We start from the raw sequence: 8,571 nt of genomic DNA, 5'->3' as shown, positions 1-8,571 counted from the left end.
GAAATTAAATAATTTTATAAATAATGAAATGTAAAATTGAATAGCTAAAAATTTCTCTCAGTGCGGCATAAAATGATGAAATATAAACATACATTAAAACACATGCTTTAGAATAAATAGAAAAGAGTCGAAAAAAATGGAAGAAATACTGGAATTTTGAATACCACGAAGTGAACTAAGATTGTAATTAAATGTTAGCTAAATTAAAAAACTCAACTTACTATCTGTCAAGAAGTATGTATAAGATAAAATTCTTGCAAGGTCAAGTAAAAGTAAAAAGTAGAATATTAAGAGAAGATATTATAATTTAAGATGGCATAAATACCAATGAATAATTCAATGACCATTAATGAGAATTTGTTAACAGAGAATTGCCTACTTCTTTCATCGTAGAAGAGAATTAGTAGATAAAGAGCTGCCAAAAATAATGTAAACGGCGAGTGCATATTGTATAAGCAAGATAACCTTAAGATTTGTTTTTGTGCTATTCCCTATGCCTAAGTTTTCAGCTGCAACACTCATGGAAGCGCTTTCAACGGTGGATCAGCAGGTGAGCGATTACGCTAAATAATGTTTTGGTGAGTGTTGGCACAACAACAAAACTATGTTTATATGCATCAGCTGCTCTGCAGACTCTCTTATCTTAATACCATTTCATATCTTAGTAAAAACACAGAACGATATTCATTTAACGTAAAGTAAAGTAAAGTTTAAAATTTAAAGGTAAACTCAATCAAAGTTAAAATTCTATTTACATATAAATTTTCCTTGTTCTCTTCTGAAATTCAGTTTGAAGAATTGTCGTAAATCTATTACGATAAAAACTATTAATTGGCTAGCAGATATGATAGACGGAAGTATAGGCCATGGTAGGGTGGGCCAAAAACGCCCCAATGCAACCTGAGGGTGTAAGATTGTTTATTTTTGGTTCTTAATCTGTCTCATAACCCTCGCTATTTTGCTGTGTTGAGCTTATCTCTATTTTCCGGCCAGAATGGCAAACTATTTCGCACGCATATTTCGAATATTTCGGATTCTAAGAGCACCCCAAGACTGCAGCTCATCGAACACCACTACACTTGCCGACGAGACAGAGCCGGATTACAAATGCGTGCAACGCTCAGTCGGGACTAGCATCTGCTCTAGGTTATTCGTTACATATAATAGGTCTCTTAAGAGAAACAAATACGGAATTTAGATATACAAAAATTTACAAAAACTTCGAATTAAATTATATTGAACCGAACATTATAATAACATGGAATTTGCCAAAATCTTGGTTAAATCAGAATTGTATAAATAAAGATCTAATAGCAGAAGGAAACAATATAATAAAAGTATTCAACTGTTCTATACAAATAGAAGATGTAATAATAACAAATACTATGCTTGATTACACCCGAACTATTTATGTAAACAACAACATAACTAAACTCGAACCTTTATCGTATATCGTAGCCAAAGAAATATTCCAAAACCACTCAAAACAATATTTTAAAACTCAAACAATTTTACTAATACTACTAGTAGTAATAATTATTATTATAATCATATATTTGATTTATAAATTTAAGAACATCCCAAAAAGGATAATAATTAATTATAAAAAACAAAAGGTTATAACTCCCGAAGAAGAAACTATAAGTTCAGAGAATAAAGAACATGACCTACAGTTATACCCCAAACTAACCGCCTGAGGACAGGCTAAATTCTTAAGGATGGGGAAGTAACATATCAACAAAATTTCTTTAAGTTTATATCAGTAAATTTTGTAAACCAATTTTGTAAACCGAAGCTGAAGCCTTTTGTATTAAAATTCGTAATCCAGCTGCAAATTGCATCATTCCAATTTTTGTAAAAACATAAACATTTAATTTTTCAATTCGGCTGAAAACAGTCTCATTTAAGATTTCCAATTTCTAAGAGCCACTTCAGATTGAAAACCAAAACAATATTTTGGTAAACAGAATCCCGACTCAAATCTTTCTCACTCCTTTTAAGTGAAATAAAACTAAACAGCTCAAACCATTCTTAAATGGGCATCCACTTCACAGGAAATTTCACATTTTCTTGTCACCTCCATTAATTGAGACCCAAAGTCTTCCACGTCAACTGACACCTCAAGTAATAGGTTCCGACTCAATCGATTTCCTTCAGAAAACAAAGCGTCTCTGAGAGAAAAGCTTCTTTCGAGCTTTGATCTGCAAAAAGCTTCAGCAAGGGTAGCTATAAAAGGGACTTAGAGCCCTAAAGTTAAGTTAGTTCTGAAACTCCAAAAATTCTAAGCAGTTTTAAAAATCACACTGTATCAAAAAACGGAACTCAAATAAAAATATATTTTTTTCAAACTATTTTTGAAGAAGATATTTAATTATATATATAAAAAAAATTATAGGCAGGTTTTATAAAAAAAAAAAAATATAAATAAACGCAATATGCATATAGCCAAATAAGACAAGTCTTTAAATGAGCCAAATTGAATGGCAAATAAATAATAAATTAAATCATACAATTTACAAAAAAATTTATATACCAATTCGAGAGAAAATACCCAAAATGGGTTTAGTAGATGTAAAACAAGTGGACTCCACAGCAAATGTAATAAATAAAATTGAGTCCAGCACTACTAACACCGAATTGACAAATATCCTTTTATCAATTAATGTATTTATTTTGATTGCATTCATTTTGTATAAAGCATACATTTGGCTAGCAGATATGATAGACGGAAGTATAGGCCATGGTAGGGTGGGCCAAAAACGCCCCAATGCAACCTGAGGGTGTAAGATTGTTTATTATTTTGGTTCTTCATCTGTCTCATAGCCCTCTCTATTTTTCTGTGTTGACCTTATCTCTCTTTTTCCGGCCAGAATGGCAAACTATTTCGCATGCATATTTCGAATATTTAGGATTCTAAGAGCACCCCAAGACTGCAGCTCATCGAACACCACTTCACTTGCCGACGAGACAGAGCCGGATTACAAATGCGTGCAACGCTCAGTCGGGACTCATGAATAAGCGAAAACACAGTTAAATATTTCACCCCTTTAACCTTCTACACTTTACAATCTAATTGAAATCTTGAGTATCCTCTCGTATAAGTATGGAGGTAGAACCATTTTTTTAGTTAGTTGAAACTGTCCTTTAGTCAGCTCTCTTTTCTTTCAGTCGCTTAGGAATGAAGCTTTAATACTAAGGTGGAAAGCGGTTCACCACGGGGAAAGTAAAAGAGAAAGCTGACTCCTTGCACAGAAAACCCATCCGTAGAGAACCCTGTGTCAGCTATACCGTATTCAGTGATTAGATGCACCTGCGAGCTAGAATCGAGCAGCACTCGGCAGGGCGCTAGAAATCGAGAGTGGTTCCTAACCAGAATATTGGCAGTTGCTAGCAGCACCACATCACCAAAACGATCCTTAGCGACAAGAGAATTGACGGCGACGGACGCTGAACGAGGTGGTGAATTGCATCCACACGCACGGCAGCTTGTCTGAACGCCTAAACGACCCTCAGGCGACAAGCTTAAAAACCTTGGGCAGGAGTTTATTACGTGAGAATGGCCATCACAGATCATGCATGCGAAAGAGTTTGTAAAAACAAATGTAACTCTGTAACTCCCTGGATGAAAGGGCCGTCCTACTGCAAAGTTTGTTGCATGTGAAATCGTCGGCAACTCCATGCTCTTCAAACTCCGGCATCTTTGCTCAAGAGTCAGCTTGCATATCCTTCCACTTAGACTGCGTTTCATCATCAAGCTTCTGCAACAGCACTTGGATTATGATGCAGCAAGCAATCTGCTTCGTTGTGGCCATGCTTGCCAGTGATCGCAAATGCGAATTAAAATTTTCCGAAAGCTCGCGTAGCCCCGTCGCCGATGCGGTTTCTACAGCCCTCAGATGCATTGTATCATTAACATGAGCTTAAAAAATAAGCCCGCGATTGCTAACCCCTTTGTTTACCAGCTTCAATGCGACTTCATAATTTTTGTCCGTGAGCTGCAACGATCGAACAGTCTCCAAGGTAGATTCACTAAGGCAGGACCGCAACCTCTGAAGCTTCTCGACCCAACTTATGAATGGGTTTATGTCCACCATGGTCGAGAACAGTGACCGAAATTCAAGCAAAGCCACTCCGCATAACCTCCACTAAAAGTGGAAAGTGGCAGTGGCGGCGAAGCCTGGAAAGTTCTGCCGAACGACGCATCAAAATTGGTGGCAGAAGTAGCGTTGATCAGTGTCTGGAACAAACTGGAGCGCGCATAATCTCCTGGTCTAGGAAAAATCGTGCCTCCCTCGACGTATCGTTGAAGTTGACTCGCAGGTCCTAAGTTCTGAAACATTCAGCACGGACAGTTCCTTGTGTGTGCTTTTGAAATCCGAGACGATGCCTTCCAATTCGCTAAGCCACACATTTATGCTCGCCCCCGGAAATGTTTCCACTGCTTTCATGGAGGAACGCAATCCTTGATCCCCAAAAAGTGCAACTGCGATTTGACTCAAGAATACTTTCCTTCCAGGGGAGGCACACTAGAAAAATGGATTCATTTTCGTACCAAAAAATTTATTTTAGTTCGTTTATTTATTGTCAGACTACTACCCACTGTGCATCTGTAATATAATGGGGTAATAAATATATATATGAGCGATTGTAGCACTCAATACAACGGATATGCGTACGTTCAATTGAAAATAATTCAACAAATTATTTTCCTAAGCACAATCACGTCGGGGTTCATCAAACGATCAATTACCGAGCGTCTTCTTTAATGTTCAAAATCTAGGCATTAATAAAAAAAAGCACTGTTTGATTTCTATGAATAAAAAATTGAATGAATAAAATTTATTTAATTTATTTGGTTTATACATACAAATGACATATGCAACCTGCATATGATTAAAGACGGGGGAGCGCGGCTCAACGCTTGATACTGCGGAGAGACCGAGAGATACTGCGAGAGAGCGAGACAACGCTAGATATGAGGACAGATGCAGTTGGTCGATCGAATGCACGAGAGCGGGCAACGCGGAAAGAGTCATAAATATAAAAAAAAGTGACGCCCCGAATTCAATAACTTATTGCCGTCCAAACTTTCCGGCGACTGCTTGACCCGACCATGGTGTAATAAAATTTTTGTAATGCGGTGTTTATATCCTCGCATGCCAGTAGATCGGACCAATCAAATTCCAAAATTAACTTATTTAATTTCATTAGAAATGAACTTTATGTGATTTAAGTGTAGACTTCAATTAAGGTTTTGTTTTCGATTAATACCTTAAGAGTGGGATGATATAGATTCTCAGGTTTAGAAAGGGGCAAAGTTCTGGAAAGAGTATTTCCATCCGGATCAGAAATGAAACAGTCCAACAGCCGATCTAAAGAATTACAAACGTGGTTATTTTGCTCGAGTCACTAATTTGCTCATGTCGAACATCCTCGCAGGAAAGACGTGGTGAATTATCAATATTAGACCCTATGAGTTCTGGGACATTTAAGTCACCCAGATCTATGAGCTAGTCCCCATCAGATAGACGATCCAAAACCAAACGAATAGCGGACATACGTTGCCAGTATGTTGGCGGTTCGGACGAAGGTGGTATGTAAGAACATGTAACATACAAAGATTGACCGGATAAAGTGATTTTCATGCAAAGAAATTCAATGTCTAAGTTTCTCTAAAGACTATAATGTGAAATGCACAGGAAGAACTATCAGAATACAGTTTGGGAAGTTTACTTACTAACCCCTATAGTACTCTGTTTCTGTTGTTGCACGAAAATTTTCTCTGGCCAAAAGCTGGCGGAACAAATCTTGTTGAACATCTACAAGGGTACCCGTATTTTGAAAGGTGTATGAATATCAAAATTTTGTAATTTCCACCACCTTTATGTCGGCTTTTGTCTTGGCTTTTATTCTTACTCCACTAAAAAATCATCCATCAAGGGTATGGAACACCATCCGCTTGCAGAACAACAAAAATATATGCATTTATGAAAAACATTTTACAGCGACCACTTAATCTTGTTCCATAAAAAATATAAAATATAAGTTGAAATATTAACATCCTCCAACATCCTCCCCCCGTTGAATTCCATCTTTCAACAAAAAATCCTTAGGGGCATGGGGCAGCTTCATCACATAATATTGCTGATGATCCCAAGGTCCATAATTCTCAGTTGCAGGCTGCCGTGTCCATCCAGATCCAGAGAGCGCTCACCTTGGCAGCTGCAGACGGCGGCAGCAGCGATGCGGACGACCTCCCCCCATTGGAAGGGTGCAGGCTAGAGTTCAGAATCAGAGAACTGCACGAATCACATTTTTTTTGTTCATACTCGAGTAATGATAGGTTACTCTGATTGATTTTAAAATTTGATTCATGTGAACAGAGCGATCCGAATGCTTCGTGTCAATGATTTGGAACAATTTTGAATCACTATCGCATCAATTGGGAATGATTTGTTTTGATTTGTTCAGAAGCAAAGCAATACCCGAAAATGATGTAAAATCATACACATATGATTGATTCTGATTCGCCTGCTGAGCTTAATGAGATTTAATCTGGTGCCTTTTGAGGCTGTATCTGGAGCCTATATGAGGCTTAATATATTTATAAGGTTACGTGGAAATTTGTTTAAAAGCAACGCCATAAATAGGGTAATCAAAATTTGGTCAAGAGGATAATAAAATAATAAATAAATATTAAACAATTGCATATTAAGAGAAACGTAACAGAATTGCGCCAGGCGGTGTTGACAGCATCATTTTTTTAAATTCCATTCAAAGAAATGATTTATAATGTCTTGTTATTAAAACGCACACATATATTTTAAAAATGATTTTTTTGTGTTATTATTTCATTATTTGTATCTATTATATTATCTATTATTATTATCTATTATATTATCTATTATTATTATCTATTATATTATCTATTATTATTATCTATTATATTATCCGATCAATCAGTTATATGATAGCTAAAGGATATAGTCGGCCGATCCTTATGAAATTGGGCAGATCGGATTATTTTGCCAGATTCTATAGAGTGTCCCATCGTTCTAACTAAAAAATCAACAAAGTTATTGCATTTTCGATCAATCAGTTATATGGCAGCTATAGGATATAGTTGACCGATTCCGAAAGAAGCATGAGTGCAAAGTTTGAAGACGATAGCTTTAAAACTGAGAAACTAGTTTGCGTAGAAACAGGCTGCCAGACGGCAAACGGAAATTCCTATATTGACTCAGGAGGTGATCCTGATTAAGAATATATATACTTTATAGGGTCGGAGATGTCTCCTTCACTTGATCCTCCAATTTGATCAATTTTTTCTTGGGTGTACTGCGGAAACTGAGGGTGAAAGGTCGTATGACAGATCTGGACTATGGTTTATGGGAGCCTCAAGGCTAGGGTCTGCCTATTTATTACGTTATCAGCATTTTGGTGATTTTTGACCCCTTCATGCATTTTATTGTGAAGCATTGTGAAGAAATATTATGATAATATGAAACGTCATTATTTCGCTGAATCCCTGTCCCCTTAGTTGATAGAGAAGCTGAAATTCTGTCTATTCTATTTGTATATTAAAAAAATTAAAATAAACATTACTACAAGTCTCTGGTTTCAATCATACATTTTTACTCGAGTATACCTCAATGATTTAAATCATCTGCCTGGATCAAAGTCAGTCAATTATACCTGATGATTTTTTTGAAGCGATTTGATTCAAACCGAGCTAAACTATACGATACAAATCACATCAACTGATTTAAAGTTGACTTGTACTTGAATCGATTTGAAATGTTGTGACATATGATGTGATTTGATTTGATCTGTTTTTGTTAAAGATGATTTTATCATACTCAATCATACTCGTTGCAGTTCTCTGTTCAGAATGGAGTCAGACCTGGGTGCTGACTTAATCGGCAACGGTGACAATAATCCAAATCCCGAGCCAGATGAGGGATTAAGTACAGCAGCTTCAGAAAATCCATCGCAGACAACTGCCAGATGCGACGTTGAAATAGCGTCCTGGCTATCGTGATCCTTGTTCAGGTTTCGCTCCAATTTAAAAACCTGAGAACCCGATTGGATGTCGCAGCCCAGCGGGTAATCCTGACTGCATGAGCGACGCTTTTCCAACAGACCATCCTGCACCTTCACCACCGCTATGGTTGGTTCTGCCATTGACGAAGCAGTGGGACCATTGGGGCCGTCGAGACAAGTGGAGTGTGCAGGTACCCTCATGGAGTGCTTTGCCATTCCCACCTGAATGTCAAAGCGCACATCAGCGGCAAGCTGGGAGAACTTCCAGCATAATTCACTCCCAACTTCAACAGAGCTCAATCGCTCTAACTCATCCTGGAGTGTGGTAAATTTCGTGCGCAACGCAATTTCCAACGGCTCCAGTACCATGATGGTCAAATCTTCCTTCTGAACTGCAGCCTTGACCTTGTTATGCAGGGCTTCCATCTCCTGGTAGGTCACCTCTGCTCTTCGCCGCAAAAACCTTTCCCTGCTTGCAGGAACCGAGGCACTAGCTACATCTCCAGACTCCATTATGCAATTTGTTTT

This window comes from Drosophila ananassae, unplaced genomic scaffold (genome assembly GCF_017639315.1).
Source record: "Drosophila ananassae strain 14024-0371.13 unplaced genomic scaffold, ASM1763931v2 tig00000173, whole genome shotgun sequence".
Taxonomy (NCBI): domain Eukaryota; kingdom Metazoa; phylum Arthropoda; class Insecta; order Diptera; family Drosophilidae; genus Drosophila; species Drosophila ananassae.
The sequence above is the reverse complement of the archived record's forward strand: the minus strand, read 5'-3'. Positions refer to the sequence as shown.